At 44.4% G+C, this 21,791-nt stretch overlaps 1 protein-coding gene and 2 pseudogenes across 2 annotated transcripts in view; all 3 read right to left on the bottom strand.

Annotated features, from left to right (window-relative positions):
* Gm34258 overlaps positions 1–17,294 on the bottom strand; it is a 64,368-nt pseudogene extending 47,074 nt beyond the window's left edge.
* Positions 1–21,791, bottom strand: part of Igsf11 (immunoglobulin superfamily, member 11) — a 134,684-nt gene that overhangs the window by 82,085 nt on the left and 30,808 nt on the right. The window lies entirely within an intron of this gene.
* On the bottom strand, positions 17,768–17,866 carry Gm22500 (annotated as a pseudogene).

Genomic DNA, 21,791 nt, shown 5'->3' with positions numbered 1-21,791 from the left:
CAGTCCCAGGGCATCTGATGCCCTTTTTCTGGCCTCAGCATAAACACAGCACACGCACATGTGAGGTGCACATACACACAAGCACATAAATAGAAATAAGTGAAAAAGTTTTAATGTAGATCCTAATAACATTTGAACCAATGGCGATCTGGCTGTCCCCAGGGTAAAAAAACAGGATATATAGCAACTGCTTTTGGTTTGTTGGTGAAACCTGAAAACTATAAAGCATTTCATATGTGACAGTCAGGAGACTTTTTTTCTTAAGCAACTATCTGCTACAAGGCAGTTTCAAAAGGGCTCTGGTTCTAATTGCCTCTCCTACAGCAAACAAGCTTCCCTCACTGCACTAAGAATCTAAGGACATCACCTGCCTACCGTCCCAACTGCTACAGGGTACTGAAGCTAAAGCATCTTCAAACAAAATTGCCTGGACTGCAGGCTTAGTAAGTCCTTTCCTTAGCAACAGGAAGTTTGAAGCAATAGTCATAGAAACTAAAGTTCCAACCAAGATACCCTACAACTAATATGTAAGCCAACTGGGACTCAGACAAGCACCAATTCCTGACTCACTGTGCAGGGCACTTACCTGAAGACCCAGCTTTTAGTGCAGAATCAACAAAAGGTGGGAAGCCAGATAACACAGATCAAGATGTAGTCCCTGATCAGTGAATAACAGCAAATTAGAGGGAAACTGCTTGCTCAGCATTAACCAACAGCGCTGGGCCAGGCCTGGCCTGTGAATTGTTCCTGGCCTACAAGCAAATGGCTAAGGAGAAAGATTGACATTAAGCATGCAGAAGCTCTTAAGGCAATCTATCTTATCAGTAAGCCTGTTTCTACTGGGTCTGGTTCACATTTCACTTTGCTATCATCTAAGTTTTATTGCATTTTACAAAACCATCAACCCACAGGGATTGAACACCAATAAATGATGTAACAGAGGTGTGTTTGCTGAGCTTTCTCCACAGCACCAGCAGGCAAGGAAAGAAACTGCCTGAGGGACTAAGAGAGGCTCCCAGGAAGATGTGAACTTCTAGGGGCAGAGGAAGGGGTCGGGGATGCTTTCCAGGGCAGCTCAGATGACAAAAGGTGAAAAATCTGACATCTGGGGTCAGACAAGTGGAGGATAAATTTACAGATCATCCTTGCAGGCTCAGAGATAAGCAGCCAAAGGGCACAAAGCTACGTCCACAGACACTGCTGTGAATTCAGAGCCAGGGAAGGCTCTGGGTTTGGGCAGAACACAACAGGAAACCACTGGATGTTTTTCCAAGCAGAAGGGGGATGTGTTTGTGTTCTATTGAAGTAGCTGTGGCTGCAGTGCGGCAGGTCTCAAGGGAGAAGGAACACGAGAGGCATAGGTCAGTCAAAGCTGTACTGGAACAGTCAAGGTATGAAGAATCCTGTGTTGTGTTAGGGAAAACAGACCAGAGAGGATGGTCAGAGGAAATGTTTCATGTGTTAGGAGTCTCCCACCTTCTTATGGAATAGGAACAGGATCCGCGAATGAATAGTTGCTCACTAAATTCAGCTTGTGGCCTGAATGATTCAGCGTGTAGCCTAATTGTTAGCATTCTGTCTAAGCTCCACCCCACAGTTACCTGGCAACAGTCAGGTAGGCCTAACTCACTATAAAAGGAGCTGCTTGCCCCCTCCTCCCTCTCTTGTTCCTCTCTTGCTCTTCCCTTCTTGTTTCTGCTCTGTCCCCTTACCCCTTACCCACTCCCTACAACCTCTCTTCTCTCCTCTCCTCCTCTCCTCTCTCTCTCTGCCTTTCTCTGCCTCTACTACCCTCTTGACTCCTCTCCCCATGCCCTGAATAAACTCTATTCTATACTATACCGTTGTGTGTCTGGTCCCTGGGGGGGGCGGGGGGAGGGATGTCTCACATGGGCCCACCGAGGCACCCTGCTAATGTTCACAGCTAAGGTGTTCATTTGCAGATCCTCAGTAGGGAACACCCACTGAACCACAAGGCAAGGTTTAGGGCACTAAGAGTCTTTACTGAAGCTCTCGTCCATCCCCTTGAAGTCAGCTGTGGACCTAACCAGACTTGATGATCGCTGGAGGTTGTAACAAATCAAGACTCATTGTCAACCCAGAAGAATTCTGTGTGTTCTGATAATCTCTACAGGTGGGGGTAGGGGTGGGAAGGAAGGGTTCCTCTGGGGGGGGAGGGATGAGTGTTTCCTGAAATGCCCCCACAGCCAACACAACAAACAAAACCAACAACTCTGGAACACCTGTACTGGCTGGCTTTGTGTGTCAACTTGACACAAGCTGGAGTTATCACAGAGAAAGGAGCCTCCCTTGAGGAAATGCCTCCATGAGATCCAGCTATAAGGCTATTCTCAATTAGTGATCAAGGGTGGGAGGGCCCATTGTGGGTGGTGCCAACCCTGGGCTGGGTATCCTGGGTTCTATAAGAAAGCAGGCTGAGCAAGCCAGGGGAAGCAAGCCAGTAAGGAACATCCCTCCATGGCCTCTGCATCAGCTCCTGCCTCCAAGTTCCTGCCCTGTGTGAGTTCCTGTCCTGACTTCCTTTGGTGATGAACAGCAACGTGGAAGTGTAAGCTGAATAAACCCTTTCCTCCCCAACTTGCTTCTTGGTCATGATGATTGTGCAGGAATAGAAACCCTGACTAAGACACCTCCCTACCCCAAACCTACTACAAATTCAGCAGAGATCCAGATAGCAGTGTCTTCTGGGAATAGAGGACACTGGCTTAGAAAGTCCCTGGAACAGGTGCTTGGGAAGAAGTGGGGAAAGTGGATGTAGGGCGAGCAGATTCCCATTTTTCATAGAATAATTTCTTAAATGAGACAGATGGTTAGAAGGAAAAGAATCTATTGTTCTCTCAATACTGTACCATCCCTGACACAAGTGTCCCCTTACCCACAGCAGACACAGGGAATGGCACTGTCATGTGGCTGGGCACAGTAGCTACCCTGTGGCAGACTGGCTGTCATAAAGTACTCAAAGAAAGTGGCTGCCATATTTCAGAGCACATGACGTTTACAAAGGCCTACTTTGGTAACTTCTAGAGCATTCTAGTCAAGAACCAGAATATGTCTCTTTTGTATCTTTACAGTTATATCTATGAAAGTAAAATTCAGCAATTTACTGTGCGTTAACGTAATGTGCAAAATTAAATATTGAAAGTAATTTGCTTAAAAGCTTATAAGCTCTTAATCTAGGATCATCAGTGGCCACTTCATTTTATTTGATAAAGAGGTAACATTGCCTACATCTTTATAAAAATGGCACTGTGATATAAATGTAAAAGAGCACAACAAAATTATCTCCCAACGGCATGAATTGCCCTCTTTTTTTTTTCTTAATTTAGAAAATGAACAAATTCTCAATCAGTGCCCAGTATCTGCAAAACACTATTGGAAATCAAGAGAAAACAAAAGATCTAATTACCCATAAGGTCCAGAAAAGATATAGAACTCAATCACTTAATACCAGGAGTGTGTAGAGGAGGGCGGGGGGAGGGGGAGGGGAGCGCTGCATTCTAAGTCTCCCAGATCCTCTGCAAGGCCCATCCAATGCACCAGTGCAGAAGGTGATGAATAAGCTTCATTGATAATAGTGGCCGCGTCACGGCTGGCTGAACATTCAGTTCACAAACAGAAGGCTTCTGTCTTTGCTCGAATCAGCCATAGGAAAGTTTTGGTAAAAAGACTGTTATATTCAAATGGAAATCAGTACTTTCCAGCAAGAATGGACAATTAGCAACTCCTTACACTGGCACTAAGAGGGACAGCAGAAATGTGCTCCAAACATCTAATATTCCAAAATGTGAAATGAAGATTACTGATTGCCTTTTGAAACTTTGACCTCCGCATAGGCGGAATGTTGGAGATCCCTCAACTACTGAGCTCTGCACCCTAAAGTTTCATCCACATCTTTTGTAGATCTCGAAAACATGCAAGATTAAACCAGTCTAAGGCTCCAAGCACTAGTTAAGTTGCATGGTGTTCCTTGAACATTAGCAAAAATGTACAAAGTCTACAAAAAGTTTTCATTCAGCAGATAGAGGCTAAGTCTTTATTAACAGATTCTTGCAAAGACCTCACCATGACTGGCAGGACATAGAGGCATGACCACTACACACACACACACACACACACACACACACACACACACACACACACACTTCCAAGCACACATCTACCAATGGTGCATTTAACCGATGCACCACCCTAGCCCTGCACAAATGTAGTTACAATGACGTCATGGCTAGTTGGAATTGAAAAGGAAAGAAGACCAATATGAAAAGGTTTTGCTGGAGTTGGGCAATGATTTCTCAGATGTGATGCCAAGGACAACAGGCACAAAAAAAAATTGGTAAATTTCACCCATCTTTAATAAAGAAAAAGAAAAAAGTATGCTTCATATACCCACCACCACAGAAGAAAAAAGACAACCAAGAAAACGCAAGAGAAGATGCATGATGCCCAAATCTGGTAGGGGGCTTGTAGTAAGTATTATTTATTTTGGCTCAGCTTGGGTGGTCCTATTCCAAGGATGGATAGGTCTGCTGCTTCGGGCATGGTGAACACACTGGATGGAAATGGCAGGGGATGCAGGAAAAAAACTGCTTACATCATGAACAGTAATTAAAAGAGGGAGAGGAAGTGATCAAGTCCCACAACTCCCTTCAAGGGTACAACGCCAAGGGACCCAGGGACCTATCACTAAACACCATCCCTTCAAGGTTCCATCACTTCCCAATACCACTTTTAACACATGAAAACTTAAGGGACCCTTACCCAAAACCACAACAATGGGTTTAGGGAATTAACCACAGATAGTAGGTAAGGTGCAAATTTTAAACCTCATCCTGAAGTAAAGAATGGGTCACTGGAGGGTATTCAAAGCGTGAATAAATGGATCTTATCCCCCTTCATTAATTAATTAATTTATTTATTCAGTTAACCTCCTGCCCTCTCCTCCCAGCCCTGCCCCCATCACATAGCCACTCCCCCACCCCTTCCCATTCTCCTCTGATAAGTGGGGAGGCCCTGCCTTGCCTACCAACCCACCCTGGCACATCAAGTTTCTTTTAGGAAAATCACAGCAATTGTTTATAAGGTGAAGAACCACTAGGGTCAAAGATTCTCCAGCCTTTACCTCAACTATGTAAATATTTTTACAATCCTGCCAAAGCAGGGGGGGGTGGAGGGGGACTCTTGTGCTTGAAGCATAGGAGGAAGTGTTAAGAGCCCCTTCTAGGCAAAGCTACTGCCTCCACAACCACTGCAGAAGATGCTGGGGGAAACCTGGAATGAAGAGTCATTTTAATAAGAAGCTTATGCGATGGGCCAGCAGGAAACTGGCCAGTGTCCTGAAGCAAGCATAAAGGATGGAGAAAGGGGAGAAAGAATCCAGAAAGTTCTAAAGAGGTACCAAATTCACATGATTTCATCAATTACCACGTGTAGGAAGTGAGAAAAGAAAAAAAAAAGAAAAAAACAAGGGTGATTTCTGGGTTAGATGCAGGAGGATGGCTGTTGGTATAAGTGAAATGTGGTAGAGATTTCCTGGAGTATCTTAAAACTGAGGAACCCACAAAATTAAACATCCACCTCTCCTCCAAACATGCTTCTACTGTGCACTGAAACGTCACCTCGGTTCACTGCACTGGACTCCTGCTGGTGCTTGAGCAAGATGCCCATGAACCATCTTTAATACCTGCATCTTCTACTCTGCGTTCATTACCAAGTACCCTACCCCATTATGATGTCAAAACATCTTCTCTCTACTGCTGCTGTAACCAGGCTAGTTCTTGACACTGTCATTTCTGCAACAGCCCCTCCATCATTCTCTCTACCATTAGCCTTGACTCATTCTAACTCACTCTGCACAGAGAATGCTCTTAAAACTGTCAAGCCTTCCAATGGAATCCCTGATTTAAAGTCTAAACACCGAGAAGATACCGTGTATGGTGCACTTTGGGTACCCAGTGCCAGATACTCTGGAGACAACAGATGTTCTTAAAAGAATGGGCAAGAAAGAATCAAGTGAGCAAGAGGACAAACTTTGTTTTAAGACCTGGAGTGGAATGCCTATGGATGACTAGCAGTACTGACCTGGACCACACTAATGGCTGGCTTTACAGCATCAGGGCTGCCGTGAGTGGTGTTACACAAGGACAATGGGATAAGTTTATTTCTGGTAATCATGAACTAAGTTAAAGTGCTGGAAGCAAGCTCAACATCTTGAAAAGGATTACAGTGTCGCTTTAATCTGCAAGCCTGAAGCTTTGGTGCAGGCTTAGGTCAGTATTTAAAGGGCAACAGAAGCTTCAAATCAAGTGCTGCCCCTATGTGGGGTCTTCACCAGGAATAACTTGGTGGCAAAGCCTGCCGTTTGGCCATTTTCTTCCAACTATTTCTCAGTACTTCTGCCTGGCTGACTCCTGATTCCCTCACCTATGAGATCCTAATTACTTGCAAGCATTACCTGATTCTCATAGGGTACACCTGCAAGTCTGTATTCTCACAAATACAGCAGAGAATTTCTCAGTATTGGTAAAATTAATGGGAAAAAAAAACAAACCTTTACTCTTCTCTTCTATTGACTCTTCCCCGTAAGTTGTCTTAGGGCATGGATACCATAAGGATTTTCAAGCAAGAATAAAATTGTAATTTACTGTGGCCTCCTGACAGTACTGTGTAAAATATTTACTATAAAGTTTTATGACAGAAGTCCAGTGATCTCTGGGTATTTCCAATAAGCAAATGTTGCTTTTCCAAAGGCAGATATGAGACATAGATTATAATATTCAGCATCACATCTTTTTTCCTCCTTAACATTTCTCAGTATCTTCAATTTCCATAAACTGGTGATGGCATCTATATCTGCCTTGATTTTTAATTCGGTGTATAAGACAATCATATAAATATTTTCTTTTAAAGCAGAGCTAAGAACCTCTACCCACAGTGAGGAGAATGCATGGTAGCGTCTGAACATAAGGGGAGTCGGCTCACAGCCTAGGCACCTGGATTATTTACTGTTTTAGTAATCAGAAACAACAGTCTGATTGGTAAGTGTGGTGATCCCAACATGTTAACATGATTTATCATTTATAATATAACTAGAAAGGAGCATTGATTAAACCCAACATGCATTGTTGACCTGTAAGTCAATACATGATATAAGCAATTACACTGTTTCCAGAAGGCATTGGTTATTAAATGACCATCTTAGAGCCAGGCACAGGTTACCTCTTACAAGTCAAGCCATACTGGTCAGCATGGCCCTAGAATCCTCTAAAAAGCACAGGATTTGCCCACTGCTTTTGGTTGCCACCATAACTAATGATAATGCCCTATTGCTGAAGATAGCACATATTTTTGTAGCAGTACATTAAAAAAAATTGATCTTGAACTCACTAAAAAATTCTCTACCTATTGGCTGTCTAGCTTTCATAATCTAGCTGTAAGATGCTACAGATGTGTCTAGAAACAAAAGACATCAATATTTTTACCCAGAATTAGACCCTGCACCCTGCATACTTTAATACTACACTACCATGAATCAATCAATCTCTCTCCCTCCCCCTCTTCCTCCCCCTCCCCCCCCTCTCTCTCCCCCATGCCCCCCCCCGTGTGTGTGTGTGTGTGTGTGTGTGTGTGTGTGTGTGTGTGTGTGTGTGTGTGTACTCACTGCTACATTAGTGGCAAAGCGTTTACTGGAGTAACCAACTACTCTCTGAATTAGATCTGAAACATGATCTACAAGAAGGAATTCATGTCAGGCACTGTATCTTAGATAGGGTTACTATTGCTCCAATGAAACATCAGACTCAAGTGTGACATTCGTGGAAGGGTTTATTTGGCTTACATACCCTGAGTCACAGTCTAATGAGGAAAGCCAAGGCAAGTACTCAAACCAGGTGGGCATATCTGGAGGCAGGAGCTGATGCAGAGGCCATGGAGGAGTGCTGACTACTGCCTTGTTCCCCATGCCTTGCTCAGTCTGCTTTCTCACAGAATCCAGGACCATCAGCTCTGGGGTGTACTACCCACAATGGGCTCCAACATCAATCATGAATTAAGAAAATGTCCCACAGCCTTGTCTACAGCCTGTTCTTATGGAGCCTTTTCCCAACTGAGTCTCCCTCCTCTTTATAACTTATGCTTGCATCAAGTTGACATAAAACAAGACAGAACAGCTGAAAACACACTCAAAACCCTAGGCTGGGAAGTCACAGGCCCAAGGGAAGAACTAACTGAGTTGGTTCTGCTGAAGGATCCTTCTGCCAAACCTCCTTCTAAATGTTTATTTATATTCATAGATCTGTGCTGCTCCCAACCTTGTCAGAAAAGCTTCTTATTGCAATGGGAAGTGATTAATGTAGAGACTCCTAACTGTGAGTGCTGAGACACAGCGAGGCCGTCTACATTCACCCTTGCTGCCAAGGTTCTAAGACTGTCCGAGCAGGGGCTGCAGGATGTATGAGCCAGAGGATGAGGAGACGTGTGGTAAATGTTGTCTTTTGGACACGGCATAGCTGTTGCACACATACGCTCACCACAGCTATGGTTACTCAGATCAAGCCACTTAAAATTACAGGGGGATGGGGAGGAGACCCCGAAATCACACTTCTGAGTGTATGTTGGCAGCTGATGGCTCCTGGGAGAAGGGGAATGGATTTTCTTTGATGGATAGATACTGAAGACTGCCCATTCCCTAGTGGATTCGCCAACATGTGGGAGCATGAACTAGACTCCGTGGGCTATGTGAGGAGAGAGAAGTTGGAAAGGGGGTGCACTGGAGGGAGTGGGGGTGGGAGATGGAGGGCAGGATTAGATGCCCAGTATAACCAAGATACATTGTGTACACATATGAAATTTTCAAAGAATAAAAAAATGGAAAAAATGAAAGAATATAAGTGATACATTTTGCAACTTCAGCTGGAGACTTTTAACCCATCTCAGTGGATCACATTATCTGGTCAAATTCCTTATAACCTTGAGACAGAATATCTCTAATACTTCAAAATCCAAGGAGGAGAAGAAAAATATGTAACAGTAAACTGATCTTTGATTGACAAGAAATAACACCATCTACTCTATTATTATGCTTTCTCTACCAAGGCTGCAAAACTTTAAAACTCACACCCACTATCAGTGCCTCCTTTCATCAGCAAATGCACACTCGATCTTTAAACCCTCTAAATAAAACATCATTGTCGAGGTTACTCCATCCTTCTTAAGTGTTGGATGAAGAGGAACCTTTCAACTTTCCCACCCTACCTACATTATGACTGAGAATCAGAGAAATGAACTTGACCCCTGCAAACACTGAATAAGGGTAGGCTGAGATCCCAGTGACCATCCTTCTATGAAGATAGGCACATCTTAGTTTAAAAAAAAATAGGTAAATAAACTTCTAGATTACTTCAAAATCTCAGGTATCCCACAAAAAAAAGAGGAAAAGCCACCACGCTAGTTAGTATTCTGCAATGGAGGTCAATAGAAATATGACAACAGCTTTCCCAAGCCCTACTGCAGCTGGCTTTGGAATGTGGCCTTGTGCGCTCAAATGCTAAAACCTCTGATAAAAGTTCAACCATGAAGGCTTTCCTGGAAAATGCTTTCTTTTCTTTTTCCTCCTCTTTCTCCTCCTCCTCCTCCTCCTCCTCCTCCTCCTCCTCCTCCTCCTCCTCCTCCTCCTCCTCCCTCCTCCTCCTCCTTGATCTGCCATGGACTACAGTACAAAGACTAGATCTTGCAGGGAAAGCTGTGGTTAAAGGAGACTCCTGGGGTAAGGAAAGATGGGGCACGGGAAGGAGAGCAAGTCTAGGACACACATCATCCTCTCCCGTGAAGACATCAGTGACATTTTTGAGCACCTCATGTATGTCTTTAATAAAGAATTCCCAAGTTAAAGCTTAAAAGCATGTTTACTTTGTGAGGGTTGGTCTTAAATGCCACCTCAATAGGCTATAAGGAAGGCTCACAGGTATAGTCAAGCACTATTCTGGAAGTTTCTATAAAGGTGTTTTGGAATGAGATCAACATTTAAATTAGCTGCATGGTGGGAGGGGACTACTTTTCATACGGGGGGGGGATGGGAGGGCGGGGGCAGACCTCTTACAATCAGGTGGCTGAGCAAGAGCAAACCCTGCCAGGTGCTCTAAGTTGGGTATCAGCTCTTTCTGGTTCCAGAGTGGCTTCTGTCTGGATCTAACCTGGGATGTCAGCTCTGCGGGGTCTGCCACCACTCAATCACAGGGGCCGATTCTTAGTAACTTCTCTGAATACTTGAGCGCATCCATGCATAGACTGGCTCCTTTACGGAACCCTGATATGCCATCTGGGGACACAAACTATAAGCTATTTGAACCACTTGCTCCAGTGTGGAGCCTTCAGGACTATGAATTCCAGAGGCCAACCAATAATCTCAAAGCAAAATATCCAAAAGGCTACTATCAAGCTTTCTCTTCTCCCACAATGCCAAAGTCCTTTGCAAAACCCTTATTACTAAAAAAATGAAGAGGTGAGTCTTAATAGAATTCAAGATTGCTTTGCTTTCTCCAAGCCTTCCCAGCAGGAGGCATTTGCTTCACCCATCACCGGGGTACCATGCTATTTGCGATTACCACCCAGAGAAACTTACAGCGCCTCAAGGGACTGGCTTTCTACCTTCAGTTAGGTGATAATCCAGATTACCAAGTAAGCATATAGAGTCAAGCCATGACAGGGAACATAACACTTTGTTGTGCATTGGTGTGTACATGGTGTGTATTTGGTCATATTAAGCCAACCAAGAAGAGCGGTAATAGTAAGCAAATGAAGGAAGAGAAGACAAGGGATGATAATCAAACCCATGAAGAGAGGGTCACAGAGAAGAGACATGAGGTCTGAGGTGCCACCCGCCTCGGGCATGACACAATCTTCAGGCTGTCTGGCCCAGTGAAGTGGCTACTTGCTGAGCAGGTAATAATAACCAGTATGTCACGGGCCCAGGTAACAGAAACCAGACTCCATTAAACATACCAGACTCCGTATGATAATGACATTGATTTCAAATTTCACCTCATTTTTAAAAAGGCTAAGAAAATTTTCATTTTAAAAGAAAAAGACATTTGACAGATGCAGATGGTGTAATAGACAGCCTCTGACTCTAGCTTTCTCTTGTACTCTCTGTTCATCCTTTCTCCATCTTCTCTCTTTCTCTCTCTCTCTCCCTCTCTCTCTCTCTCTCTCTCTCTCTCTCTCTCTCTCTCTCTCTCCCCTCCCCCCACACCTGCAAACACTTCTATAGACAGATTAATAACACGATACTGTACCATATATGCTCTCGGGGGCATGGAAGCCACATTATCACACAACTAGGAGCTGGAGATGGGAGACCTCTGATGGCTGGGAAGAATGTGATTCCTGTTCATATCTGAAGACCTGAGAATCAGAGGCACAAATGCCAGAAGATCCTCCCTGCCCCAAGATCCTTCAGTCTGGCACATCCGGAATCCAACCTTCCACTCACTGCTCCCTTCAGACCCTCAGCATTCTGGTGTCCCCCACACGGGTCAGGGGACCAGTTTAAATGCCAGTCTCATTGAGAAACACCTCATAGGCACAACCAGAACGATATTTAGCTTCTCAGGCATCCCAAGGCCCAGCAGCTAGACACATTAAATTAACCTTCACAGATGCCAATCTCAAGATGAGTCAGATACTGGAATTATCAGACATGGATTTTAAATTATCTGTTGCAATTATGCTCAACAAAGAAAATGAGCATTTATAATAAATGAAAAGACAGGAAGTCTTAGTTTTAAAAAAAACAGAAGCTATAATAAGAAAGAAAATGAGAGGCTGGAAATTTTAAATGTCTGCAATTTAAAATTCATTGGATAAGCTTAAATGCAGAATGGAAAATAAAAGACGGAAAATCAATTTCAAGATAGAATAATAGAAATGGGAGCTGTTCAAAGTTAAGAACATTTACTCAATAGTAAGAAAACAAAGACACCTAAAAATAAATAAATAAATAAATAAATAAATAAATAAATAAATAAATAAATAAAATGCCAAGCAAGATATTTGGATGAACAGTTCACCAAAGAAAATGGAGCAATTACTTTGAAAAACAGTTCGAGCGTTTCCAAGAAATGTAAAAAGTCAACCATTCCACTAATAAATATGTAGTCACCCGCCTCCAAAATCAAAGAATGAAATGTGTCCATAGCGTCTCTTTTTTTAAAAAAAAGATTTATTTATTATTATATATGAGTACACTGTAGCTGTCTTCAGACACACCAGAAGAGGGCGTCAGATCTCATTGCAGATGGTTGTGAGCCACCATGGGGTTGCTGGGATTTGAACTCGGGACCTTTGGAAGAGCAGTCAGTGGTCTTAACCACTGAGCCATCTCTCCAGCCCCCCATAGTGTCTCTTAATGGTGCTCCCCAAGCCAGAAGCCACTCAAATGCTCCCCAGCGGAAGGATGGGGAGACGAAGCACAGCCACAATTCCTAACCCCCACCCCCCCAATCAACGTACTGATGCATTCAGATGAGTTTCAAATCCAGTACAAGGCTGGAGAGACGCTCAGCCACTCACATTGCCCTTACAGAGGGCCCAGGTTCAGTTCCCGGCACCACAGGGTGATTCACAGCCATCCACAGTTCCAGTTCCAGGGGAGTCAGTGCCTTCTTCTGACCTTGTGGGTACCAGGCATACATACGGTACACATACATACATGGAGGTGAAACGTTCCTACACATTAAAAAAAAGTTCATAGCAACTATTTTAAAAAAAAATCATTATGGCAAGTGCAAGATACCAGGTTAAAAATATATGTATTATAGGATTCTATCAAACCAAATACACACTTTCATCAGACAGCATATTCTTACGCATCAGTAAAAAAGTCACTGAAATAGTGACTTGTTGGGCATAGTCAGCTATTTACATAGCTGAAAATGTCTCAGCTGAACTGAGCCTCAATGAAGTTAATTGGGAAAAAGAAAGCCCTTGTCGGTGAACACTTGTGGGCTCTTTCTCTGAGGCATGGTTAGTGACTTCACAAAGCAGACCCACCTGGGCTCTCCTCCGAGTTCCCACAGCCCTGACAATCAAGGAGCAGCTTAGTCACACCACTGAGCCCCTCTCTTACTTCTAAAATTAGGGTAATTGCCTGTCTTCCAATGTAGTTGACAAAAAAAAAAAAAAAAAAAGTTCTGCCTGACAGAACCGGCCAGTGTTCTGTAGATAGCAGCAGCAAGCACCAGCGTGCCTGGTGATTCGGGGACATGCATTTGTCAAACTTCTAAACCAAGTCCGCGGTACTTAGGAAACGGGAGTTGGCAGAGGGATGCATCCTCTGGTGTCTGCTTGGCAATCAGGGACACCAGTGGAGAACAGGGGAGGCACAGAAACACACTGCATATTTTGCCTGCTAGGGACTTAGGCCCAGCACATAAATTAGCTTGGTTAAACTTCTCACTAAGGCATCAAATGTAGAATCATTTATAATCACCATGTTACATAAAACTGTCATGGTGGGGACAACAGCTATTACTTATGAGTCAGAACTTAAAATATGTCTATTTAGTGAGAGGACTCAGTAGTTAGTAAGCAATGCTAACTTTGCTTCACGTGTGACTCTTAGGGAGGGAGAGGAAAGGAAAGGGAGAAGAGGGGACTTGAGCAAAGTGCCTCCCCTCTTCCCAGGCCAGTGGGGCAGGGGTCTGTCCACTCCCAGAAGTATAGGACAAACAAATGGCACGCAGGCCAACCTAGGGCAGGGGAGAAAGCCCTGAGGAGAAGGGCTGGCCAGAGAGTCCAACAAATAGAAAACTTGGCAGATCCATCCAGACAAACCCAGGAAGAGAAAGACTGCTGGGGTCTGTTCGTCTCAAAATTATGCACTGTATTTCCCAAGCCTTTCATGAGATTCTAAACTGTGAGTTTTACAGATATCACTCAATGTATTTTTTAATTGGTTATTTTACTTATTAATATTTCAAATGTTGTCTCCCTTCCCAGTTTCCCTTCCACAAACCCCCCATACCATACCCCCACCCCTTTGACTCTATGAGGGTATTCCTCTGCCCACCCACCCATTCACTCACTCACTCCCTACTTCAACCACCTCCCTATACTGCAGCATCAAACCTCCACAGGACCACAGGTTCCCCCTCCCACTGATGCCAGATAAGACAGTCCTCGTCCTACATATGCAGCTGGAGCCATGGGTCCCTCCATGTGTACTCTTTGGTTGGTGGTTTATTCCCTGGGAGCTCTGGAGGGTCTAGTTGGCTGATATGGTTGCTCTTCCTATGGGGTTGCAAACCCCTAATTCACATCCTCTTGTTCCCATGAAAAGATAGCATCATTCGGTTTCTGCTCAGGTGGGCGCTGTCCAGTGAGATTACAGTGAACACCTGACCTGTTACTTCCAGCAGCCTGGGTTTCTGAGGTCTGGTTGCTCATTCACTAGACAATGTCCATTAAAGGTCGGATTTGACTCCCCAGGAACAACATACCTGGGTTTTTACATTCCTCCCCTACTAATTGAAACTCCTTCCAATTCTGCACCTCTTTCCTTCTCGGGCTCCCCCAGTACAAGCTTATTTCATTTATTCAATTGAAAAGAGGGAAGTTAAGCCACTTTCATTCATTTTCTCCCAAGATCTCAGAACTCTCCTTACTTAAAAACTAAACAAAACAACAAAAGTAAAGGAAACCCACACTGAGAAACACATCTGTACAAAGCCCACACAGTACCCTGCCCCTCACAGAACCAAACTGGTGTTATTACAGGAATGAAACCCAGTGACACACTGGTCTGTCTTTTACCTACACCTGTGTCTTTCAAAATGGGAAGCAATCACATTAGAGGACCACAGTATAAACCAGAATGCCAGAGTCTAGGACTCCAGCAGGATTGGTGAGCATTTTGAAGGGGTGAGTTTCCTTCAGAAGAGAATGGAGGAATGTGCGGGAAACCCGGGCACTGTCAAGAGGCACTGGGGTCTGTAACCTCTGTGAGATGCATGCACAACAGCATTGCCAAGACCACCCCAAGGCACATGCTCACTTCCATTGCCACGTCTAGTCCAAGAGTCTAGAGCACACACACACAAAAGGAACAAGGTTCCCTTAGCCCCAGTAACTCAGGTCTCTGATGGTGAGCAGGGCCACCTGGTTAGAGGCAAAAGAGAGCAAATCTCAACTGTGGATTTTTGCATTCTGACATTAAGGGGGAAAGTCCCAAGGTGTTACAGACACCTCCCTATACCCTCTCACATGTAAAGATTTAAAACACACATAGAAAAAGATATCCAAAAGGTGTTCTACCTTGCATTCTCAGTAATGAAACTGACCATGAAACAAACCAAAAATACCCACTTGCTACTCATGGAAGGACAGAGGGAAGGAAGGCTAAGCTGACAAAACCAAGAGCCATCAACTAGCTTATCAGTGGGGGTAGATACCAGCTCAAATCAAGGCTTTTTTTGTGACCCTTCCTCTGGAGGCTACCCCCATCAGCGTGAGCACCCCAAACCCTGCCGCATAACGCTCCGAGGCCAAGTGAGGTCCCTGTGTGCTCAGCACCTTCTCAACCACCCGGAGAAGCTGGTAAGGGAGGCTGCTGGCCTGTGCCCACATTTCCATTTCCATTTTGAACCTCAATACGGTTTCAAGAAACTCCACTCACCTGGCCACTGCAAGAGGAAGATTAGAGACTTGCGGCCCTATCCACCACAACCACGTTTTGTGGGATGAAACATTTAGCATAGACTGGTTGCCTATTTTAAAGGCTTTAGTTCTTTCTGTCTTATAGGAGGAAGTTTTTTCAAAACACATATGAGGCTAGATTTGGAGTAGCAGAGGGTGCGGGGAGAATCAGGTGGGACTCCTAAAGGGTCTAGACAGGGCCTTAGGCTCATTGGACTTCCCTGACTAGTTTGAGAACCTATGGGAGCCTCCCCCAACTCCAACCTCTAAAGCTCACACTGCCCTTAGGGAAACAAGCCGCCTAGTTCCAACCCAGTGCATCGACTACACAGAAAACCGGAAGGGTGGGGAGGGAAGGAGTGGGCCTGTCCCAATGTTTGTACCCTCCCCTACCATACACTAGGGACAGTGGCGTGTTCTTCTAGGCACAATGGAGCCCTTCACTGTCCTCACTAGAGAATAAAGTCAGCAGGGTACCACCTCTGTCCCCAGCTCTTCTCATCTGGGTGCATTTACATGTGGTGGAAAGGCTCAGGAACTCTACCAGGAGCAGGAGCATCACTCCTAACTCAGGAGAACGGAAATAAAGTTATTATCACGCCTCGGTGGTTCTCAACAGGGGTCACGTATCAAATGTTTCCATCATGATCATAACAGGAGCAAAATTACAGACAGAAAATAGCAATGAAACAACTTTATGGTGGGGGAGGACCACCACAACAGGGGAAGCTGTGTTAGGGGGTCGAAACGTTAGGAAGGTTGAGAACCACTGCCTAAGGTGTGTCCCTCTGTGGCTTATCTCCTGCCTGTCACGATTTTTCTATTAACTGAGAATGCTCTCCTTAAAAACAACCAAAACAGGGCAAGAAAGGACAATAATTACATAGGATTGTCCACTGAAACATAAGACAAAGAAAGAGGGAGATGAAATACTAATGTCAACAGGATCTACAGACCAACTGCGGATACCTGCCACAGGGGGCAGGGGAGAGAGACATGGGTTATTTTCCAGATGAACAGGGCACACTAGTCTCCACAGGTTTCTTCCCAATAATTATCAGCTAAGGACCTGACACCAGAAGTATCAGGGAGTGGACATGGGACTCGTGCTTGGGTCTGTGAGAAGAAAAATCCTGAATGAAAACCAACGAAGCAGAGACAGGAGTCTTGCCACGCCCACTTCATCTTCCAGGCTAAGTAGTGGCCGGGGCTTGTGGGCCTGGAGCAGTGGGTGGAGGGACCCCCATCTCCAAGTGGAAGCAGCAGCTGCTGCTGTGGCAGAGGAGGAGGAATACATGTTGTTTGGTGCTCTGAGAGGAACCTGGGGTTCTAAGATGTTTCTTGGAATTGGAGGCATATTGGGAGGGATGGGGGCCACTCCCAGTAAGGTGGGCGCGAGGCATCATGGAACTGGGACCTGGAATCTGACCTGACTGGAGGACATGGGATGGCAGCATCTGATGTTGCACAGAGGGTTCAGAGGGGGCTGCTAACGAGGCATCATGCCAGGTTACCCTGCTGCTCCAAGGAGGGAGCCAGCCTAGGTGCTCTTGAGTGCCGGTGGGCTTGCTGAGGGTGCGGGCCATGCTGCCGCTGTTCCGATTGTTGTCGGCCTATTTCAGTTGTTCCGTGTGAAAGTTCTGGCGGTCGGTGAGCAACTGCTGCCTCCGTTGTTCTAGAGCCTCTTTTTCTGTGTGTGTAATGCTCTTCAGCATATCCAAGTTTGGTCTTTAGTTCCTTCATCTGTTTCAACCAGGAGAGCTACCGGGATCTCTTTCTTCTATTTCAGAGCATCCAGGTGCTTGCCTTTGGCAGCCGCTGGGGCTCACACAGCCGCTGGGGCTCAGGCAGCTGCTGCAGCTGTGGTAATGTTTTCCTTCAGAAATTTCCTGCTCCACTTTCTTCTTCCTGGTACCACGTTCTCTTTCTTCACATCTATCAGTGACCTCCTTGTCCGCTACGTTCTCCTTTTCTGGTTTAACATCCTCAATAACTTTGCTATCTTGCTCCTTCTCACTGATTAAAAAGCGATTTAAAGACATGGAATTTCCTCTGGTCAAAAACTATGGAATGGTTGATAGATGTGCCTGTTATCCTTGCACAGGGCCATGCGAATCTCCTCTGTATCCTCATTTTAGTTGACATGCTGCCAAAGCACACACTTCTCTTTACAATTCTTTCGTGTGCACTTTTACTTTGGCTTTGAAACAGTAATAATTCCAAGGATTTGAGAGAGTCCTTGAGAATCTCTCAGACTCGATTTCTTACGTCCGTTAGGAATCTCACTCGGTTCTGAAGTATCCCAGCAGATTCTACATTGTCTCCTAGCAAGCTGCCAGGCGATCCTCCACACTGCTGCTAAAATCAAATGGTTAAAGCAATTTTGATCAACTAACTGTGTATAAGGCTCTAGAAGTCTTCTGCCTGTGTACCCAGTGAAATCAAAGCGCCTACTCCTTTCCTGGCCTACGGTATCATCTCTAGCCTCAACTCCCCTCATTTCCACCTCCTCTCTCTCTCTCTCTCTCTCTCTCTCACACACACACACACACACACACACACACACACACACACACACACAGGTTAGTCTCTGCTTCCCTGACTGCTGCCAATTGTACTGGGATTGGCTAGCACAGCCATGCTCCCTCCCTTCCTCCCCATGACCCTCTTGCTTCCTGAATGCCCTTTCTTTACATTCTCCCTCCAGGATAAACCTTCTAGATTCACCTCTCCTCGGTTCATCTCCTTTTACAATTGACTCGCAGACTGTTTCTGTTGGAACTTTAGAATAAGAGTGGTCCTATAAGGACGCATTTCATATAAAATGGTGGCACATGTCTGTAACCCCGTCAATCAGAGCTGAAGCAGGAGGGTCAAAAGCTAAAGTTCAGCCTGGACTACATGGTATCAGGTCAGCCTTGGCCACTTGGCAAACCCTGTCTCGGATGGATGGATGGATGGATGGATGGATGGATGGATGGATGGATGGATGAAGTGGTTCTCCCCTATAGTTTACATCCTAGTGGAGGATGATATGGACTTCTGAGTCTCATTTGTTTGTTCATGCTTTCCAAGTCTCTGGACCATAGTTTGGCCCCTTCAACAATTAGAGGAAACAGAAAAGACCTAGTTTAGTATATTCTAATAGAAACAAAGTAGTCATTAAACATTTTGCTTCTAAACTGTTTTCTCAATGAGTTTTCCTAAGGAGAAACATAAGATATATTGTGTACTTTTGACAATATTTAAACATCTTCTCCACACTGGGCACTGTGCTATATTCTAGGAACATGATAATATTCAAAAATAACTTGCAAATAGACTTTTTTAAAAAGAAAGAGTGAACATTCATAGTGAAAGGTTCATTGCAGACTACCTAATCCCACCCACCCATACAACAGAGAAACAAATTGTCCTGTCCAAATCTATCCAGGTAATCTGTGGCAAAAGTAAGACAAAAGAAGGTTCTTATCTAATGCCTTCCTCCCTGGTCTAGTCCAGTAGCTTGAAAGCTTCATCCGGCAGGCGGGCGTGGTGGCACACGCCTTAAATCCCAGCACTCAGGAGGCAGAGGCAGGCGGATTTCTGAGTTCAAGGCCAGCCTGGTCTACAAAGTGAGTTCCAGGACACCAGGGCTACACAGAGAAACCCTGTCTCGAAAAACCAAAAAAAAAAAAAAGAAAAAAAAAAGAAAAAAAGAAAAACAAAAGAAAAAAAAAAGAAAAGAGAAAGCAAGCTTCATCGGTCCAACAATAAATAATTCTAGTTTAAGATGCTACGTACAGGCCAGTTGAGGCAGCACACACCTATCATCCTAGCACTTGGGAGGGAGAAGAAGACCAAGAGTTTAAGGCTATCCTTTCCTACAGTGAAAGTTAGTGACCAATCTGGTCTACAACGCTGTCTCAAAATAAATAAATTAATTAAATAAATTACTTAAAAAAACACTATACACACACATCTGAACATCTTTAACAATGAACACGTGAACAGAGACTCGATGGCACAGCTTCGTGGAGAAGAGCAATGAAAAACATGAAACAAACTTAAAGGAGACAGAACGGAGCTGAGCCGTGGACGCAGCACCTGGGAGTCAGCAGATGACATCCATTTGCGCTCGTTAGCACAGCCTGGCATGTGCTACGCCACCCCCTCGGGTAATTTACATTTTTTTTAAAAGCATGTATTTCTAAATTTAGGAAGTCGGGATAATCAGGGTGGAAAAGCCCATCTGCCTGACGCTCTCTCCAGCTGCTGCAGATCCTGAAGTGAAACTGGAGTCTCTGCTCTGTGTCATCTTAGCCAGTCTGGACCACGAGGACATGACAGAAGCTGAAAAGCAGCTGTGGGGTAGGGGCTCCACTATGGATTATATTTGGTGCGCGATGTGGCACCCCAACTGTGCTTAAATAAACCTGCTGCGAATGCTGAAGTGCATTTGTGCATGTCCACACTTTCCTGTAAAGTTGTTGTGGGGTACAACTATAGACACAGAAAGACCCAGGGAAATATGATGCTTGACTCTTTCAGAGGTTAAAATAATAAAGGGACCAGAAACATTGCTCAGCTGCATTTTTCCCCTTGGATAAAGCATTTACCCAAATTCTGGTCCAAACTTTCCTCTTACATGCTGTGTCATTTTGGAAAAGGCCACTTTACTTCCTCGGATTTTTTATTACATGACATGAAAGAACAAAAGGCAGAGGAAGAGACAAGGGTTGGCCAGAAAAGAGAAACACAGACGCTGAACAATGTGCTTTTTCGCATTTAGAACCCTGGTGCTCTAGAGACCTGTGCCAATTCCCACAGAGCAGCTACCACACTTAGACTCCTCCCCATTTGCTGGGAAACCATCAACGTTAAAACCAGAGGCAAATCTATAAGTATCTATTCATATACCTTTTTAAAACTCTCTTGGGAAAGTGTCAGTCATGTATCCTGTAGGTTTAGGTGTATTTAGTAAATACTGGAAATTGAAATTGTTTCTAAAGCGACCACAACCTGAGAGAGATCCCACTTTATCCAAAGCCGTTCCCAGACAGGGCCGTGTGTAAAAGCGCTACTAAGAAGCATGCATTTTCTGGGTCCACAGACATTTCCTGCACAGTCTCCCTGTGCCAGACACTGTGGAGCAAGTGACACTGAGCAACAGCAAAACCTTTACCGGAAGGTGCCTGTTAGTGCTCTGAGCTATCAGGGAGGCATTTAACTAGAAGGGACAACCACCACCTGGATAAAATCCAGCTTATTTAACATCACTAGTAAGGGTGTCTGACATGGAGCCTGGGGCCATGATCACCATGTCACTCTTCCAAGGAATCCACAATGACCTACAAGACATGAGCAAGCACCCCACAGAGGTAAAAGCGGTTTTAAAACATGGTTATTTTAAAGGCATTTTCATCATAACTCTTTCTGCCATACTATTTTTAATATATTTATATTTGTAGTGACTGCGTATTTTAAGACGTGATTTGCAATGGATGTTTTAGTGTTATCTTGCTCTTTTAGTGCCTTAGATGTTCTTTTTCTTCTTCTTCTTCTTCTTCTTCTTCTTCTTCTTCCTTCTTCTTTTCTTCTTCTTCTTCTTCTTCCTTCTTCTTTTCTTCTTCTTCTTCTTCTTCTTCTTCTTTTCTTCTTCTTCTTCTTCTTCTTCTTCTTCTTCTTCTTCTTCTTCTTCTTCTTCTTCTTCTTCTTCTTCTTCTTCTTCTTCTTCTTCTTCTTCTTTTTGTGTTGTCTATTTGACTCCAGTGCGTGTCTCTAATACCTAGAAAAAGTCCAACATAAAACAGGCACTAAGGTAATATTTAGTGAGTATGTAAGGAGTATTATGAAGCAAGAGCAGGGGCTGGAGAGACAGTTCAGTGGTACAGAGTACATGCTACTCCATACAGAGGACCTATGTTCAGATCCTAGCACCCAGTTAGGGTGGCTAACAACCACTAACTTCAGCTCCTGAGATTTAACTACCTCTGCTGCCTTCCACAAGCACCTGTCTCCATATGCACATGCCCACACAGAGACACACAGTAATACAAGGAATTAAACTTTTGAGATGGTTCTTTAAAAAGAAAAGGAGTCTT

This window comes from Mus musculus, chromosome 16, assembly GCF_000001635.26.
Source record: "Mus musculus strain C57BL/6J chromosome 16, GRCm38.p6 C57BL/6J".
NCBI lineage: Eukaryota > Metazoa > Chordata > Mammalia > Rodentia > Muridae > Mus > Mus musculus.
This window is presented reverse-complemented; position numbering and strand designations above follow the sequence as displayed.